Source organism: Pseudophryne corroboree, chromosome 6, assembly GCF_028390025.1.
Source record: "Pseudophryne corroboree isolate aPseCor3 chromosome 6, aPseCor3.hap2, whole genome shotgun sequence".
Taxonomy (NCBI): Eukaryota; Metazoa; Chordata; class Amphibia; order Anura; family Myobatrachidae; genus Pseudophryne; species Pseudophryne corroboree.
In genome coordinates, this window is record NC_086449.1 from 272,086,960 (window position 1) to 272,108,155 (window position 21,196).

Consider the following 21,196-nt stretch of genomic DNA (forward strand, 5'->3'; position numbering starts at 1 on the left):
GAACCCTCTGCCTCCTCTGAAGCAGCATTGTTTCAAGGTTTGTCCCAATCTGTCCAGGGTCTGGTTCAGGTGTCTAGCTCTCTGCAACTCAAGCTTTAGCGTTCCTCCAAGTACAGATCCTCCAGATGGGATAGCTCCGCAACCTTTCCCTTCAGGCTACGATTCTTAGTCTAACATCTCAGATCTAGAGCATGAAGTGTCACTGACATTGGAGGTGGATTCTGTAGCCGCTCCAGATGATCGTTTAGCCGAGGTCAACATGGATGCCTCAGTCCAGGTAGTTTGCTCGGCTTTTCACATTCAAGGATTCCAATGTCTTGCCTACCTCTAAGGCACCTCACTTCAAAAGGAATAAGAAGGAGCCAACTGTGTTCCCTCCATCTGCTTAGCTTGAAGATATCCTGATGGAGTCCTGGTCTCATCCAAACTAGAAATTTCTAGTGTCTAAATGGATCTCGTCCTTTTATCCTCTCACTCAGGTGGACAGGAAAAAGTAGGAGTCTCCTTCCTGTGAATGCCCACATCGTGCACTTTGGTCGAATCAACCACACTTCCCATTTCAAATGTGGCCTCCCTTAAGGACCCTACTGACAAGAATTTGGTAAATTTCCTTAAGCCAGGCTTTGCCAATTCAGGGGTGGCCTTGCATCCAGCCTTGGTATCGGTCTGAGTAGCCAAGGCCCTTTGTGAATGGGCTGACTCCTTGGAACATGGGCTTCGCTCGGGCACTCATAGGTCAGATCTCTTGTCCATATTTGACCACATCTGGAGGCTGGTGCTTATTTGGCTGAGGCGCTCTCTTCCCATGTACCTGCTTTGTCTCTAGCAGCCAGGTGGGCACTTTGGCTTCATACCTGGCAGGTGGACAGTGAATCTATAAAAGCTCTGGAGACTCTCCCCTTCTCCGGTGAGATTCTTATTGGACCAGAACTGGATAAAATTATTGCCACTGTGGTGGCTTCTAAGAACACCACCTGCAGCTCCCAAGAGTAAAGGATTCTCATTTTGTCCACAGGGAAAAGCGAGAAGTTAGCCTTCCTCCAGATCTCAAGACTCTTCCTAAAAAAGTCCTAAGGACAGAGGACAACAGGCTTGGACGATATGCCTGCAATATGATGGGATGGGCCCCCCCTACTGGGATCTCCCGGGGGGGGGGCAGCCTCCTCTTGCTCTACACCGACACTTGGCTGGAAATTATTTCCAACACTTGGGTATGTGAGGGTATTCCTTTACCTTTTTGAGAATGCGCTCTAACTCAATTCTATTCCACCAGTCTTCCTATCAAAATCAACGAGGCAGCCACTCTCAAGGGTTAAATTGCGAGCCTTTCTGCCTCCAATGTCATAGTCCCAATTTCCTCTTCCCAGAGAGGAACATGGTTTTTTCTAACCTGTTTCTCAGAAATCAGACTTCCTTCCATCTCATCCTTAGCCTGAAAACTCCTAACCTGTTCCTAGGTTCAGGATGGAATTACTATGCTCTATCATGTAAACCATGGAACCGCTCAATTTTATGACATCCTTGGACATCCAGGATGCATGCTTAGATATTCCTATTCAGAAGGAGCAATGTTTCCTTTGGTTTGTGTTACAGAGGGAACACTTCCAGTTCCGGGCTTTCCCCTTTTGGACTTCTACAGAACCTTGTGTGTTCAAGATGGTCATGATCGTGATTGTGGCTGACCTTTTGCCGCAGGGGGATCTGAATTTTGCCTTACCTGGATGACCTCTTGCTGGCCCAGTCTCACACTTCAGGAGCATCTGTGTCTCACCTTGTATTTACTACAAACACCTGGGAAGCATGTTTGCCAATCATGATCCTGGAGCTTCGAACAGTTTAATTAGCGCTTCGTCGAGCTTGGCCCCTCCTTCAGCTCAATGCGATGAGGGTACAGTCTGACAATGTGACCGCAGTCGCCTATATCAAGCATCAAGGTGGGAAGTTATTTGCATCAGTGGTATACATACTGGGAGTCAGAACTTGGAGGTGGATCCCTCAGCAGGCAGGACGTGCACTCAAGAGAGTGGTCTCTTCACCCCGAGGTGTTCTAGATGTTGGTCCGCTGCTGGCACCAAACATTGACTTGATGACCTTGAGGCACAGCCACAAGACTCCTGGCTAAGGCCTCTGCACCAGGGACCTGGGAGCCTTCTTGTTGGAAACTCTTGCAGTCCTGTGATCCTTTCAGCTCATGTAACTCTTTCCCCCAATTCCTCTTCTTTTGTGGGTCCTTTGGAAGTTGAAGCTGGAGGGCGTCACCGCCATTCTGATTGAGCCAGAATAGGCCTGTTGTGCAGATTTGCACAGCCTGTCCATATCCCCTCCATGGTGACTAACTCTCAGGCCAGATGTGCTCTCACAGGGCCCAAGCCTTCATCCCGACCTAGCCGGTCTTACTTTGACAGGGTGGCTATCAACACCTCGATCCTAAGGGCCAGGAGATTCTCGGAGCAGGTTATCAAAACCATGCTCTGCGCCAGGAAACCCCTTCTAAACAAGTATCTATTACTGGGTTTGGCAGGAACATTTGGAGTGGTGTTCTGTCTGTGTCCAGAATCCTCTTGTGTTTAGACATTCTAGGATTCTATCTTTCTTGCAGTTTGGTTTATATCTGGGTCTGCGCTTTGCCTCTCTGAAGGTGTAGGCATCGGCCCTCTGTCTTCTTCCAACATAGGGTGGTCGGTCTACCTGTAATTCAGACATTCCTGCAGGGGGTCCTGCACATTCAACCCCGCTTTGTTCCCCCGGTGTTCCCTTGGGACCTGACATTAGTGTTGAGGTCTCTACAGGATTCCCCCTTTGAACTGTTGGAATCCATTGATCTGCATTTGCTAACATGGAAAACTGTTTTCTTGTTAGCTATTGCGTTGGCACACAGGGTTTTGGACTTGGACGTGTCTCTCTATGGTTTTCTGATTTTGCACCATTTCCATCTTAACCAGGAAATAGTGATACTTTCTTCTTTCAACTTCAGAAGCTTCTGACTCGGGTCCATCTCTGCTTACTCTTCTTGTGGTTCGGGCTCTCCGTTCTTACGTGGATTGGAACAAAGATATTCGGAAATAAGACTCCTTACTTGTCCTTTATGACAGGGATAGGAAACTTTGAGGCTCCAGCTGTTGTTGAACTATACATCCCAGCATGTCGTGCAACAGTCTTAGCATGGCCAAGTAGCAAAACTGTAGCAGAACATGCTTGTATGTGTAGTTCAACAACAGCTGGATAGCCAAAGGTTCCCCATCCTTGCTTTATGAGTTCCAGAAGTGTGACTAGCCGATTTCCAAACAAAACTTTGGCTCACTGGTTGCGTGTTACCATTCATCAGGCCTACCTTTTGGCTTATCTGCCAGTCCAGACATTGGGGGCTCATTCCACTAGGTCTCTGGGGGCCTTGTATGTGGCTCGCCGTGGTGCCTCTGTAGCTCTGTAAGGTGGCCACATGGTCCTCTGCCACACTTTCCTTACATTCTATAGTTTTGACACCTTCGCCTCTGCCGAGGTGGATTTTGGGCATTAAGGGCCTAATTTAGTAAGGATTGCAAAATCTGCTAATAAGCAGAATTTGCAATCCTTTGGATCACATGCTGGGGGCTGCCCATCGCTTGGCAAGGCCGCCCAGCATGTTGACAATCGCCTCCCTACCGTTAAACAAGTAGAAACTGTGAATGCATCGCAATTTCTGCTTGCCGCCGCCATGTTCTCAATTGTGCCCCCGTTTGCCCGCCTCTGCCCCCAGTTCGCGCCGCACCGCCCCCGCAATGCTTCATCTCCGCCCTGGAAATGGAGCGTTGCTGCCCCCGCGGCCGCCTGTGCGTGATTGACAGGCAGAGGTGATCGCATTTTTTTGCGGCTCCCTGCAGAAAGTGTGAATGCATGCGCAGGATGGGCGCTGCGCATCCACTCATGGGGTGATCGTAATAATTCCGGTTGCATCGTGATTTGTGATCCAACCTGAATCAGCCCCTAAATCCTCAGATTGGGTCCTCCCTCCTTTAAAGGGATTGCTTGGGATATCCCATGGTCTCCAGTGTTCCTCATTAACGAAAGAAAAGGGGATATTTGTCATACCTGTAAAATCCTTTATTCTGAGTCTGGTGGTCTCTCTTTGTTCCGGATCTCCGAATCGGGGGGAAGGATTTTACATGTAAAACAAAATTCCCTTTTATGTAACTTAAAGCTACAAAATTAGGCTCGGCTACCAAGGTAGAACACATTCATCTGCTAGAGCGAAGGACTGTCTTAAGATTTTTCTATAACTTATAAATACCTTTTAATACTCTTATTCAATGACGCATGTCACATATAGATTTGCTTTTTAAGTTCGTGATCAAGACCACTATGAGATATGTAAGAACATTCATTCATTTATAAATCATGTTGCCTAGTCATATACAGTACTACCTGATTTGCACAACAATGCCTGGGTATTGTTTTTTTTTTTTTTTTTTATATTTCTTTCCCCCTTTTCCCCTTCCTCTTTCTCTTCTATTACTCTGTCATATGAAACTGATTCTATTGGAGGGTGTTTACAGGGCTGCTGGAGAGAAGGGGGAGGGGGGACTCTACATTTAGTTTAGTTCGGTGAAATCTGGGCATGAGCGATTTCCTGTTCTACCCTAACGTGATCAGCAACCAACACATAGCCTAATGGGCAGCACAGGTGGTTTAATGGTTAGCATTACTGACACTAGATTTCCAAGCTTAGAGTAGCTTATATGCTTGCTGTTTCTCACTGCATGTGGACATTGAGCAGGCAGTAGCACTGGAAAAATGTCTCTTCCATCACTGTCCGCCTCTACATCGGGGCTGCTTTATGTGTCTTGGCTTCCAGACCCCAGTGCTATCCGGTGCTGTACTGTTCATGTGTGTGGAACTGTCCAACATGCCAGTTTCCTCTCTGCTATGTTCATATTGCTGTTATATCTGTTGATGGACAGTGATGTATGCACTAGGCACACTAACACTGACGTGTGCACTTACATGATGACACTGAGGGTTTCTTTGTCTCCCAAGGCAAATATATATACAGAGAGAGAGAGCGCGAGAGAGAATCAGGGATCTGCGGTGAGGTAAATGGCTCAGGAGGCACTGCCTAGTACCAGAACCAGACCCACTGCATCGGTAGCAACCGTTCTTGCGCTTTAAGAAACTTTTGTTACCTATACTAAAACCTGAAACATCAGTCTTGACTGATATATTATATAGTACCTTAAAATTGAGATGCACCCTCATATTTCTGTTGGATGAGGGCTATCAACGATTCACCTGCCATTTATTTGCTGAATAGTGAAGTCAAGCATCTAGAAACCGTGTAAAGGTGGGTACACAGTTAAACCACTTACTGTAGTTATCTTGTGATATGATGATATGATCAGATATGATGTAACTACTGTAGATATATTGTGTCCATACTACATCGCTAATACGTGAGGTTGCTTTTGCGATCCATGGGCAGTTCATTGTGAAGACTGGGAGCTGACCTAAAGTTTTGCAGAGAGAGGAGGTGTCATGGGCGTGTTTCGGCATGCGGCTGAGATCTCATTCGCAGCACTGCAATGGCCATATCATAAGAAAGGAAATCTGCGCCAAGGAGGTGCTGCTTGAGGAGTCGCTGTTGCATCGATGATGGAGTAATCTGATCCCCCACTACATTTGAGCATTGCTCATACAGATGTGTCCACATACATCTTTGCTATATCCGGCCATGTATGGCTTGGTTTAACATACTATAGACTCAGACATTTAGCCATGCCTTGTGATTTTTCTTAACTTGCTTCTTTAATATGTTACTTTCTCTATCGTCCTAGTGGATGCTGGGGTTCCTGAAAGGACCATGGGGAATAGCGGCTCCGCAGGAGACAGGGCACAAAAGTAAAGCTTTCCGATCAGGTGGTGTGCACTGGCTCCTCCCCCTATGACCCTCCTCCAAGCCAGTTAGATTTTTGTGCCCGGCCGAGAAGGGTGCAATCTAGGTGGCTCTCCTAAAGAGCTGCTTAGAAAAGTTTAGCTTAGGTTTTTTATTTTACAGTGAGTCCTGCTGGCAACAGGATCACTGCAACGAGGGACTTAGGGGAGAAGAAGTGAACTCACCTGCGTGCAGGATGGATTGGCTTCTTGGCTACTGGACATCAGCTCCAGAGGGACGATCACAGGTACAGCCTGGATGGTCACCGGAGCCTTGCCGCCGGCCCCCTTGCAGATGCTGAAATAAGAAGAGGTCCAGAATCGGCGGCAGAAGACTCCTCAGTCTTCTAAAGGTAGCGCACAGCACTGCAGCTGTGCGCCATTTTCCTCTCAGCACACTTCACACGGCAGTCACTGAGGGTGCAGGGCGCTGGGAGGGGGGCGCCCTGGGAGGCAAATGAAAACCTATTTTGGCTAAAAATACCTCACATATAGCCTCCGGAGGCTATATGGAGATATTTAACCCCTGCCAGAATCCGTTAAGAGCGGGAGACGAGGCCGCCGAAAAAGGGGCGGGGCCTATCTCCTCAGCACACAGCGCCATTTTCCCTCACAGAAAGGCTGGAGGGAAGGCTCCCAGGCTCTCCCCTGCACTGCACTACAGAAACAGGGTTAAAACAGAGAGGGGGGGGCACTAATTTGGCGTTAGAAATATATAAAAAAGATGCTATAAGGGAAAACACTTATATAAGGTTGTCCCTATATAATTATAGCGTTTTTGGTGTGTGCTGGCAAACTCTCCCTCTGTCTCTCCAAAGGGCTAGTGGGTCCTGTCCTCTATCAGAGCATTCCCTGTGTGTGTGCTGTGTGTCGGTACGTGTGTGTCGACATGTAGGAGGACGATGTTGGTGAGGAGGCGGAGCAATTGCCTGTAATGGTGATGTCACTCTCTAGGGAGTCGACACCGGAATGGATGGCTTATTTAGGGAATTACGTGATAATGTCAACACGCTGCAAGGTCGGTTGACGACATGAGACGGCCGACAAACAATTAGTACCGGTCCAGACGTCTCAAAAACACCGTCAGGGGTTTTAAAACGCCCGTTTACTTTAGTCGGTCGACACAGACACAGACAGGGACACTGAATCCAGTGTCGACGGTGAATAAACAAACGTATTCCTTATTAGGGCCACACGTTAAAGGCAATGAAGGAGGTGTTACATATTTCTGATACTACAAGTACCACAAAAGAGGGTATTATGTGGGATGTGAAAAAACTACCATAGTTTTTCCTGAATCAGATAAATTAAATAAAGTGTGTGATGATGCGTGGGTTCCCCCCGATAGAAAATTATGGGCGGTATACCCTTTCCCGCCAGAAGTTAGGGCGCGTTGGGAAACACCCCTTAGGGTGGATAAGGCGCTCACACGCTTATCAAAACAAGTGGCGGTACCGTCTATAGATAGGGCCGTCCTCAAGGACCAGCTGACAGGAGGCTGGAAAATATCATAAAAAGTATATACACACATACTGGTGTTATACTGCGACCAGCGATCGCCTCAGCCTGGATGTGCAGAGCTGGGGTGGCTTGGTCGGATTCCCTGACTAAAAATATTGATACCCTTGACAGGGACAGTATTTTATTGACTATAGAGCATTTAAAGGATGCATTTCTATATATGCGAGATGCACAGAGGGATATTTGCACTCTGGCATCAAGAGTAAATGCGATGTCCATAACTGCCAGAAGATGTTATGGACACGACAGGGGTCAGGTGATGCAGATTCCAAACGGCACAAAGGTGTATTGCCGTATAAAGGAAGAGGAGTTATTTGGGGTCGGTCCATCGGACCTGGTGGCCACGGCAACTGCTGGAAAATCCACCGTTTTTACCCTAAGTCACATCTCTGCAGAAAAAGACACCGTCTTTTCAGCCTCAGTCCTTTCGTCCCTATAAGATCTTATCTGCCCAGGGATAGAGGAAAGGGAAGAAGACTGCAGCAGGCAGCCCATTCCCAGGAACAGAAGCGTTCCACCGCTTCTGACAAGTTCTCAGCATGGCGCTGAGACCGTACAGGACCCCTGGATCCTACAAGTAGTATCCCAGGGGTACAGATTGGAATGTCGAGACGTTTCCCCTTCGCAGGCTCCTGAAGTCTGCTTTACCAAGGTCTCCCTCCGACAAGGAGGCAGTATGGGAAAAAATTCACAAGCTGTATTCCCAGCAGGTGATAATTAAATTACCCCTCCTACTACAAGAAAAGGGGTATTATTCCACACTATATTGTGGTACTGAAGCCAGAAGGCTAGGTGAGACTTATTCTAAATCTAAAAAATTTTTTGAACACTTACAAAGGTTCAAATCAAGATGGAGTCACTCAGAGCAGTGATAACGAACAGGAAGAAGGGGACTATATAGTGTCCCGGGACATCAGGGATGCTTACCTCTATGTCCCAAATTTGCCCTTCTCACTAAGGGTACCTCAGGTTCGTGGTGCAGAACTGTCACTATCAGTTTCAGACGCTGCCGTTTGGATTGTCCACGGCACCCCGGGTCTTTACTAAGGTAATGGCCGAAATGATGATTCTTCTTCGAAGAAAAGGCGTCTTAATTATCCCTTACTTGGACGATCTCCTGATAAGGGCATAGTCCAGGGAACAGTTGGAGGTAGGAGTAGCACTATCTCGGATACTGCTACAACAGCACGGGTGGATTCTAAATATTCCAAAATCGCAGCTGATCCCGACGACACGTCTGCTGTGCCTAGGGATGATTCTGGACACAGTCCAGAAAAAGGTGTTTCTCCCGAAAGAGAAAGCCAGGGAGTTATCCGAGCTAGTCAGGAACCTCCTAAAAACAGTGCATCATTGCACAAGGGTCCTGGTAGAAAATGGTGGCTTCCTACGAAGCAATTCCATTCGGCAGATTTCACGCAAGAACTTTTCAGTGGGATCTGCTGGACAAATGGTCCGGATCGCATCTTCAGATGCATCAGCGGATAACCCTATATCCAAGGACAAGGGTGTCTCTCCTGTGGTGGTTATAGAGTGCTCATCTTCTAGAGGGCCGCAGATTCGGCATTCAGGATTGGATGCTGGTGACCACGGAGCCCAGCCCGAGAGGCTGGGGAGCAGTCACACAAGGAAAAAATTTCCAGGGAGTGTGATCAAGTCTGGAGACTTTTCTCCACATAAATATACTGGAGCTAAGGGTAAATTTATAATGCTCTAAGCTTAGCAAGACCTCTGCTTCAAGGTCAGCCGGTATTGATCCAGTGGGAAAAACATCACGGCAGTCGCCCACGTAAACAGACAGGGCGACACAAGAAGCAGGAGGGCAATGGCAAAAACTGCAAGGACTTTTCGCTGGGCGGAAAATCATGTGATAGCACTGTCAGCAGTGTTTCATCCCGGGAATGGAAACTGGGAAGCAGACTTCCTCAGCAGGCACGACCTCCACCCGGGAGAGTGGAAACTTCATCGGGAAGTTTTTTCCACATGATTGTAAACCGTTGGGAAATACCAAAGGTGGACATGATGGCGTCCCGTCTGAACAAAAAACGGGACAGGTATTGCGCCAGGTCAAGAGACCCTCAGGCAATAGCTGTGGACGTTCTGGTAACACCGTGGGTGTACCAGTCGGTGTATGTGTTCCCTCCTCTGCTTCTCATACCTAAGGTGCTGAGAATTATAAGACGTAGAGGAGTAAGAACTATACTCATGGCTCCGGATTGGCCAAGAAGGACTTGGTACCCGGAACTTCAAGAGATGTTTACAGAGGTCTTATGGCCTCTGCCGCTAAGAAGGGACTTGCTTCAGCAAGTACCATGTCTGTTCCAAGACTTACCGCAGCTGCGTTTGTTGGCATGGCGGTGGAACGCCGGATCCTAAGGGAAAAAGGCATTCCGGAAGAGGTCATTCCTACCCTGGTCAAAGCCAGAAAGGAGGTGACCGCACAACATTATCACCACATGTGGCGAAAATATGTTGCGTGGTGTGAGGCCAGGAAGGCCCCACAAAGAAATTTCAACTCGGTCGATTCCTGCATTTCCTGCAAACAGGAGTGTCTATGGGCCTCAAATTGGGGTCCATTAAGGTTCAAATTTCGGCCCTGTCGATTTTTCTTCCAGAAAGAATTGGCTTCAGTTCCTGAAGTCCAGAAGTTTGTCAAGGGAGTATTGCATATACAACCCTCTTTTGTGCCTCCAGTGGCACTGTGGGATCTCAACGTAGTTCTGGGATTCTTCAAATCACATTGGTTTAAAACCAGTCAAATCTGTGGATTTGAAGCATCTCGCATGAAAAGTGACCATGTTCTTGGCCCTGGCCTGGACCAGGCGAGTGTCAAATTGGTGGTTTTTTTCTCAAAAAAGCCCATATTTGTTTGTCCATTCGGACAGGGCAGAGCTGCGGACTCGTCCCCAGTTCTCTCCCTAAGGTGGTGTCAGTGTTTCACCTGAACCAGCTTATTGTGGTGCCTTGCACCTACTAGGGACTTGGAGGACTCCAAGTTGCTAGATGTTGTCAGGGCCCTGAAAATATAGGTTCCAGGACGGCTGGAGTCAGGAAAACTGACTTGCTGTTATCCTGTATGCACCCAACAAACTGGGTGCTCTTGCTTTTAAGCAGACTATTGCTAGTTGGATGTGTAATACAATTCAGCTTGCACATTCTGTGGCAGGCCTGCCACAGCCAAAATATGTAAATGCCCATTCCACAAGGAAGGTGGGCTCATCTTGGGCGGCTGCCCGAGGGGTCTCGGCTTTACAACTTTGCCGAGCGGTTATTTAGTCAGGGGCAAACACGTTTGTAAAATCCTACAAATTTGATACCCTGGCTAATGAGGACCTGGAGTTCTCTCATTCGGTGCTGCAGAGTCATCCGCACTCTCCCGCCCGTTTGGGAGCTTTGGTATAATCCCCATGGTCCTTTCAGGAACCCCAGCATCCACTAGGACGATAGAGAAAATAAGAATTTACTTACCGATAATTCTATTTCTCGGAGTCCGTAGTGGATGCTGGGCGCCCATCCCAAGTGCGGATTATCTGCAATACTTGTACATAGTTACAAAAATCGGGTTATTATTGTTGTGAGCCATCTTTTCAGAGGCTCCGCTGTTATCATACTGTTAACTGGGTTTAGATCACAAGTTGTACGGTGTGATTGGTGTGGCTGGTATGAGCCTTACCCGGGATTCAAAATTCCTCCCTTATTGTGTACGCTCGTCCGGGCACAGTACCTAACTGGCTTGGAGGAGGGTCATAGGGGGAGGAGCCAGTGCACACCACCTGATCGGAAAGCTTTACTTTTGTGCCCTGTCTCCTGCGGAGCCGCTATTCCCCATGGTCCTTTCAGGAACCCCAGCATCCACTACGGACTCCGAGAAATAGAATTATCGGTAAGTAAATTCTTATTTTATACATATTCTATTATGGCAAACAAAAATTTTAAAATCCATCCACTCGTTACTCATGCAAAACACCTTAGCCATGTTTTGCATGTTGTGCCAAATTTAGCAAATTAGCAAAGATGTAAGTGGACACATCTGTATATGCAAAGTGGGCGAAGCCCGTAGCACAGCAGTGTACAAGGGGAATGCATATTTTCGCACTTGAGAATACATGCATCATCGGCAGGGACACACCAATCAGGCCCCTTGTTTGCTGTTCATTGTCATGTATTATTCATTAGATAAGTGATTGGCTGTTTTGCCACTAGGATATACATTTTATGAAGAGATTACCCTTAAATTAAACCCAGTACACAGTGCAGATATGAATTTGGTGGGTCAAGCTAATATTCATGAGCATGTAGCCTACAAATTAATTGTGTCTCAGTGATGGTGCCAGTTCCTAGTACATTAAAAATAGCTTTGACCGGAGACTTCCGGTGGGCGGTGCATCAAGATGGCCGCGTTTTAGATGAGCTCCAGTGCTTCTACGGGCCATCCATTGGCATACCTGTTCAAATTGGCTTCTAAGCCTGCATCTGGCCCCCTCATCGCTTGGAGGAGTGGGAGACCTTCCACCCAGGCCAAAAACGGGAGGAATCGGAGCAATATTTCCGCCGGAGTCCGGCCTGTGAGACCTCAGGCACAGCAGCCTCGTGGTCCCGTGCTGCGCTGAGCCGCCATCAAACACCGTGCCCTGATCCCTACGCTACGGTTGGCTATTGTCTGTCCCCCCCCTGCCCCGATGTGGAACCGGCGCTGAAGCCGCCGGGAGTCTGACGCTGCCGGTGGCCGAGGGGCCGGGGACTGGCAGTGGCCGTGTGGAGCTGCTAGCTGTAGCGTGACCGCCGCGGAGTCCTGTTGCAGCTGAGACATCGTCCGCCCCCCTGCACGGAAACCGGCGACGGACCGAACAGCGCAATCTATCTCAGCCTAGTGGAGGAGCTGCGAGCTGAGGAGGGCGCAACCCCTGCGCCTAAGCCTGGTGGGACGCGGTTGGACGGGCTGACGGAGCTGGAGATCCGCACGCTGAACATTGGATCGAGTCGGCTTTACCCCCCCACGCTCTCACCTGGACGTCAGTCTACCGGATCTCGCCAACTGCCCTTCCCTCCTACGGGGGACACCCGCGCAGATCTTCCCGAGGCTGCCAGCGATCCGGGAGGGCCTACACTGCATTTGCTCTTGGAGTGACCGGGGGACCTCCCAGCTCCCCTGCCTGCTGACGGGTGTGGACGCACACGAGTGGCCAGAGGACTTCATCCCCTATTAACCCGGTATTTGTGTTTTCCTAATTAACAACTTATTCCCGTCCCACCTACCGTCTTTCCCTACCCCCGTTGAACCCTTACGCTCCCCCCCCCTTTTCTTCTTACCCCCCCCCTTCCCTCTGCCCGCCGGCAGCGATTGCCTTTGTCCCGAACTTGGACTGGCGCCGACTACTGCCTCCACCTTTACAGCCGCATACGATAACCCCACTGCTGAACATTGCCCAGGTGGACCGTTGGTGTCTTGCACACATTTCAAGGGTTGACGCGGCCACACTGTTTTACCCCACAGAGCCAGCAATGTCTTTGTGCCTGTTAAGATCTACTTGATAGAGTCGGGATTTACTGACTATTCCGTTCCCGTCTGCATAGTATATGTTTACTGTATTATTCTCTACTGTTGTGGCCCGCATGCTTATACTTCAACCTCTCCTTGACTGAGGCAATACTGCCACCCAGTGGCCTTAAGATCCTGGTTTATGTCTCACCTCCCACAGTCTGCAGTCTGAACCCTTAGACATACTATTAGCTGTTCTTATGTACCATTCCTATTTTTTTTTTCTATGCAACTCCCCCATTTTATTCCTTTCAAAATAATTCTGCTTCTGTAACTCGGTGGACATACTCTGGTGCTAATTATTGTGTCACAGTATTACACCCATATTTTTGAAGGTTCACGTATTTCACAAATATTCACACACTTAGCTTAGTGTTTTAACTATGTGATTTTGCTGAGCTTGCATGTTATATTCCTCGACTATGTGAATGCAAAATGTTGTGCCCTTTTATTGGGATGCCCGCTATGTGCGTCATGTTTTTAGTATATTAGCGTAACGATGTTCTGCCACCCGAGACATCATCTTATTTCTAACTACAATATCCTCGGTGATTGTCGCTGATCCTACCTCTATCATTGTGACCTTTTTTCTTTTTGTTTTTTTCCTTTCCTTTTATTTTGCTCCCCTGGGGTATGGATAAATACCTCGACAGAAATATGCCTCCAAAACAATCTAACCTCGTTAACAAAGCTGGGAAGGGGAAGGAAGTACCTCAAAAATCAGGCCCCTCCTCTCCTGGTAGCCCGGAGATTGACACTTTAGAGACACATTGGGTATAGGCATTCTCCTTTGACGGCTAAAGACATTGCCGATTTTATGATGCCCCTAATGGATAAAAGATTCAATAACCTCCAGACTCGCCTGGATGCGGGGTTGGCGCGTATCGATTCACACGCGACTCGCATCACGGCCCTGGAATCCAGAGTAAGCGATGTGGAGGATAATGTCCATTCTCTCCACCAGTTTACACAACAGCTACAGGACAAACTGGAAGATCTAGAAAATAGATCCCGCAGAAATAACCTCCGGTTTGTGGGTATACCCGAATCTATTATGGGATCGACCCTCACATCCTTTTTGGATACGGATCTGCCCACATCCTTGGGGATTATAGCTAATATCGAAAAACCCCATATTGAGAGAGCTCACAGATTAGGGGCCCTGAGGGAGGGGGCGTCACAGCGGTTACGCCCAGTTATCGCCCGATATCTCAATTACCGAGCTAAGGAACAAATCCTGCTCGCATATCATAGGGCTGGGGGCCTGGTGGTCAGGGGACATAAGATTTTAATCTTCCAGGATTTTTCCGCAGCAGTTGCCCAAAAGAGAAAAGAATTCTCTGAGGTCTGCACCTTTTTGCACAACAAAAATATTAGATTTGCTTTGCTGTATCCTGCGAAGCTGCGCGTGCAGGAAAATGGTGGCCACACCTTTTTCAATGACCCGGAGGTGGCGAAGTCACATTTCCTGACCGACAGGCTACCACAACGATCACCACGTAAATAAAATGTTGCTTTAATGTCTTCCAACCGCTGACTCACCGAGACTCTCACGTCTCGGGTGGTATTGATTGTATTTGTTCTTTTTTCTTTCTGTTCCTATTGTTCTTTATTGGGGAGGCATCCCTACATGATAGGATTTTATTAATATATTTAGCAGTGTTCTGTGTGCGCACCACTAGGTCTAGATGGTGCCCACCATAGTTATTGTTGGTTGGAAAATGTTTGAAAAAGGAGTTGTGAGTCATTGTGGATATTTAAAATTGCCATGTATCCTGTTCATTCTTCTGTTAACAACATGTACATTCTATTTAAGTGCATTGCCTCGGGGCTGGGGGGGGCTACCGACTTAGGCCGAGCGATATGGCCGATTTTCATACATCACATTTACCTATAGGGGGTGAGTGGCCATGCCGTCTTCTGTGAATAATCCTTCTGAGACCCTCCCCCCGAAGCCCCTCCGGATAGTCTCCTGGAACGTTGGTGGCTTGAACGCGCCTGTCAAGAGACGACGTGTCGCCACACACCTTAAACGCCTGAATCCAGATGTGGTATTCTTACAGGAGACTCACTGGATGACCGGCGAGAATAACACACTGACGGCTGCATGGATTGGCTCCTGATTATCCGCTCCTTTCCATAAGAAAAATGGGGAGTAGCTATTTTATTCCGTTGAGATCTTCCATTCACTGTCATGGATGAAATTATCGACCCTAACAGGCGGTATATCATTCTTGACGTTGAAATCTTCCACACCAAGTATACATTAGTGAACATATATGCCCCTAATGTCAACACTCACTTGTTTATTCAGGATTTCGGGCACACTCTACAGGGCAGAACAAACTACCCCCTAATAATAGGGGGCGATTTTAATATGGTAGAAGACCCCACGATTGACAGGTCGCCATCCACACCCAGAAATACAGATTTTCAAAGTCGGTTTTTGTCCTCTTTTAGACACTCCTTGGACCTTTCGGATCCGTGGAGACTGCTCAATCCTGGAGATAGAACGCATACTCACTTATCCATGGCCCATAATTCATTATCCCGCATAGATAACATCTTTATAACTGACGAACTAATGTCCCATGTCTGTCATGAAGATATTCACAATATTTTAATATCAGACCATGCCCCTATCTCCTTAGCTCTCACCCACCCCTCTATGCATTCGTCAGATCGAATATGGCGCTTCCCACATTATCTAGCCAACTCAGAAGACTTTAAATCCTATTTTACTTACCACTGGACGAACTTTGTTGATGAGAACCTAGATTATTGGGATAGGCCTGAAATTTTTTGAAACGCCTCAAAGGCGGTGATGAGAGGACATATCATAAGCTATGTGGCTAAAAAGAAAAAGGAATCTAAGGCAGAATATGTTGCACTTAAAACAGTAATGTCAAACGCATTTCAGGCTTATGTTTCGACCCAATCAGAAAACACATTGACCACATACAGACAAGCGCGACAATTACTGGAAACTTACCTAGCAACACAAGCGAAACATTCCCTAGATTACACTAAAAATAAATATTACAGGTGGGGGAACAAGGCGGGTAGGCTGCTTGCTGTCATGTCCCGCCCCCCTAGGAAACGCCATACAATTACCGCTTTGAAACGCCCTGTGAATGGCACCATTATAACTAAATCCCAGGAAATTGTATCTCACTTTCAAGATTACTTTATGAATTTATTCAATTCCTCTCCAGTTGATAAGGATATTCAGACTCATTTTTTTTACAAACTCCGTGTTGCCACCACTGACTCCTGAACAGCGGGAAGCATTGGCGGGCACAATTACAATGGAGGAGATCAATCACACTATCTCACATCTCCCTCATGGCAAATCCCCAGGCCCAGATGGTCTTTCGGGTGATTATTATCGCTTACTACAACCACATATTGCCCCATCATTATTGGAACTGTTCCAGGCCATACATGAAAGACATTGCCCCTCTCCCTTTTTTAATGAAGCGTATATAACCCTTATACCGAAGCCGGACAGGGACACGACACTTCTCTTCTTATAGGCCTATCAGTCTCCTAAATGTTGATTATAAGATTTTGGCAAAGATCATGGCAACGAGGCTCCAAGTGATTCTCCCAGACATTCTTACTGACACTCAAATGGGGTTTGTACAGGGCCGCCACGCAGTCAAGGCTATCCGCACAGCACTAGCAGCGGTAGTATCATCTCACCATTTCCACGCTGACTCGACAATGCTTTTAAGTCTAGATGCCAACAAAGCATTTGATATGGTGCTGTGGCCACATTTATATGCAGTCTTGGGAAAAAAGGGGCTTTGAAACAACTTTCCTTGTCTATATCCGGTATATATACAACAAACCCCCTGCTTCTCTCCTTATTAATGGAATTAGAGGACCGCGCTTTTTCTTAGAAAGGGGGGACAGCCCTGGCGGGTGCCCCTTTCTATCTCCCCTTTTGTTTAATCTGGCACTTGATCCTTTATTGCGTACACTCCAAGATGGGACAGCATTTCAGGGAATCAGAATTGGTGTACAGGAAATTAAATTATCAGCTTTTGCCGATGATATACTCCTCTATATCACTGATCCAGAACGGGCCCTTCCCCAAATACTTGATAAAATACAGATGTTCGGCTCTATTTCAGGGTTTAGCATAAATGTTGATAAATCTAGGGCATTACTACTACGCAGCACTACCACCGGCACCAGGTGGATTACCCAATATCCCTTTCATTGGGCCGATGCATACATTCCATATCTGGGAATACTGATACCAAAAAACATAGATGCTTTATACAGACTAAATGTTAGTAAAGCTATATCTACCTTATCTTCTGACATAAAGGGTTGGGACCGGCTCCCATTATCCTATTTAGGCAGGGCCAACTTACTTAAAATGGTAGCCATTCCCCGTTTACTTTACCCCCTACAAACACTCCCGGTCCTGCTTACGAAATCTGATATTCAATCCATCAACAAGCTTATCAGGGGATTTATCTGGAAGGGTGGCAGAGCTAGAATAGCGATGCGGAAGCTGGCACAGCCCAAGTCAAATGGAGGGATCAATTTCCCTGACATTGAGGTGTGCAATCACGCTGCCCTCCTACGTCATTTAAGGGATTGGATACAAAAAAGCTCAATCTATACAAACACATCATTAGAACAGAATTTTATACAGGGCATTGACCTGACGTGTCTTCTCCACCAACATGACCAGGAGGTCCCGGATTATGTTAAATCTAACCCACTCCTGTGGACCACTAGAAAACTATGGCACATTCTGCGCCATCATGCTAATTTAAATCATTATCATTCCCTGTATCTGCCCTTGCTTCAAAACCCTGAGTTTCTGGACGGCATGGCTGCTCGCCCCTTTACTGTGTGGGGGTCGGCTGGGTTACATTCTATTAGATCCTTGGTTTCCGTGGAGGGTCGGAGGGTGCTGACCTTTTCTGAGGTTTCCTCGAAGTTTGCCATGGTCAACCCATATCCCCTGGCATTTGTACAATTACAATTCTATATAAACCATGTCCTCAGGCACCTCACACCTGCGGATTGGAATAGCTCTCTCGACAGTCTTTTGTCCCACCCAGTCCCACAACGCAAAGCTATTTCATCCGACTATACTTTCTTGAGAAAAATCTTGGATCATGCGACTGTTACGGGAGGCATGTCTACATAGATAAACCATTTCCCTAGGTTAACGGTACCTCTAATGGAAAGGGCCCTACTGTTCTCCTGCAAAGTTCTCCCTGCCAGCATGTATACAGAGTTATTTTTAAATATATACCACAATACATATTTATCCCCACTGCAACGCTTTCATATGGGAACTTCGGATTCCCATACCTGCCCGAAATGCCGTCAATCTGAAGCTGACACTTTCCACTGTCTATGGGCTTGCCCGATCATACAATACTTCTGGCATCTCGTTAAGTAATTAATTTGGCTTCAGCATATCGCCTATGTTCCTTTTACACCAGAATGGGCAATTCTAGGCATTATTGATCCAAACCTTAGGATGCCAATGGAATGCAAAAAACTACTTATAGCTCTTAGTGCGGCAGGGAAAAAGACAATTCTTCAGGGATGGATCGATCCTGCACCCCCGCAAATACCATTATTCCTATCTAAAATATACTATCTGTTCCGAATGGATTGGGTGGAGGCGATAGTGGACAAGGGTAAACAGGTGGATCGTTTCTTTACATTATGGGAATCGTATATCTCTGCCCTCCCGCTCCCCACGCGGCACCAAATACACCATAGTTTAAAAAATACCACATGGTATTTAATGAGATTGGCAGCGCAAGATCCACCTGTTTCCCTGTGCTAATGCTGGGGGTCTGTCGGTGGCTCCCCCTCGAGGCTACTCTAATGCTTCTGTTGATGTAACGCAATTATTGGTGAAATGAATGGACATCGTTAACGTAACATAATTACTAACAGTTACTATTTTACTTCTGTTACCATATGTCTTATTGTACGACTCAAACTCTGTTTACGACAATTGATACAGATATATGACTGTTCACTTGTTTATTCATGATGACTCAATAAAGAAATGTTAAACAAAAAAAAAAATAGCTTTGACCACTGCGTGTAGGTTATTAATCACTGTTATTATTAAACATTTCATTTACCGCAGCTAATTGATTCACTGGGAGCTATTCAATTAGTCCCAATATCCACCTCTTATAGGGGATTATGCTTTGCGTGCCTGAGGCACCCAATGTGAAATCCCCGATAAGTGCTGGATATTGGGTCTAATTGAATAAGAAGCCCTTAGAGCCGCAATAATGCATGGGTCCATATGTTATCACATGAAAACGGGATTTTTTTCCCCCAAAATAAAAGGACTTTAATTGAATAGCCAGATAATAACTATCGGTCAAAATTAGCGCCTGTTTTCAGACCTTTTTTTCTGTCGAAACATAATCTAGGCTAATTGAATATCCACCTTTTAATGTTAACAAAAGTTGAGTAATTTTCAGTGACACTAATGTGGATAATTGTAAAGAAATGTAAAGTGTTTGGTTACAATCACACAAAATACTGCAGATGTGCAGTTTCTCCACAAAGAATGACATTTGCAGTCTGCCACTGACAGTCCTACAAAATGTCAGAGCACAGAGTGTAGATTGCTGTAGATCTTCAAACATTTAATGCATTCCTTTAAGAGTCCATTCTAGTGCACAATAGGAGCATTGTTTTGGAATTGGAGACAATGGGCTATAGTTGCACACAATTCCCACACTCATTGTGGCTTATTAAAATATTTGAAGAAAAAAAAGTGTGTGCACTTTAGTTACTACAGATAAAAAGAATGCTATACATGCACAGACAAAGGAAAAAGGAGAAACCTATTTTTAAATATTTCAGATAAGGGTGTTAATATGGAGAAGCATTTTTTTCTGTTATAAGAGGCTGCAAATCTTATATTTGTTTATAATTGAAAAAATAAAGAAGCATATTTGGAACTTAAAGTGGCTAAAAACCAAGTCTATTTGCTTGTATTCATTAAGTGAAATAAGGTATACAGTATACCATGTTACATTTCTGCAGCGGGGTACACTGTGTTCCACAGGGAATATATTGGGGTGTAGAGATGGATCTTGATCCAGAGGCACCAACAGGCTAAAGCTTGTGACTGTCCCAGGATGCATTGCAGGGCCTCCTCTATATAACCCCGCCTCCAGGCACTGAGCTCAGTTTTAGAATCGGTGCCTGCATAAGCAGGTCACTTAACAGGGGGGCTGCGCCAGGCAGCCCTGAAAAAGCTATTTAGAAGATTTCAAGGGCTGCAGCACTTCATATGTCAGTGGACATACTGTGCTGTGGCTCCATCACCTCCCCAGCAGCGTTGCATACTCCCGCTGGCTCAGCTCCCGGGTACTTGTGGCGGAGGCACTCCGGTTCCTAGGCACACCACTGCAGACGCTCTCCTGGATCGCGTGGCTGCTTCTAAGGGAGGAGGTAAGAGGGTCCCCCAGGCGGGACCCGCCATTAAATCACGTTCAGTTCGCGGTCTAAGGAGACGGACCGCGACACTGGCCGAGCAGGTACCCCACTATATCCACCAGGGCAGGGGAGCACAGGTCGGATAATACATTATCCATTTTTAATAAGGCTCCATAGTACCCGGTGGTGAGGGCCAGCATAGGAGATAAGGCACTTGACCTGTAGCCCTTCCCCCAGCCCCGGGCACCATCTACTGCTGGTGTTCCCGCCCAGGAGCTGCCTCACACTCTACCTCACTCCCTGACGGAGACTTTGGGTGCCATCTTCTCACAGTAGCTGCGACTGGTCTCCGGGACTGCAGCGCAAGGTCTCCCCTGTAAATCTGCCTGTTTCTACAGACACTTAAGTATTCTACATGTCATTGTAAGACCGCGTTAGTTAAGAACAAGTGTACCTCTACCAGAATATATTGTACGAGTATTCTGATATATACATCCGGTCTCAGACCGTGCATTGTTTATATATATATATATATATATATATATATCTATATATCTATATATATAAATATATATATATCTATATATATAAATATATATATCTGCATTGTCACTGTGCCTGTGTGTGCCTGTATCTGCTGTGTGAATTTCACTTTGTGTATCACAAGCTATAGCTATCACTGTATTCTGTACCCTAGGGTACTACGTGCGTCAGGGTCTGTTATATAGTGCTGCGCAGTATTTACAGTTAAGTGTATTTTACTGTGTATTTCAGTCACCT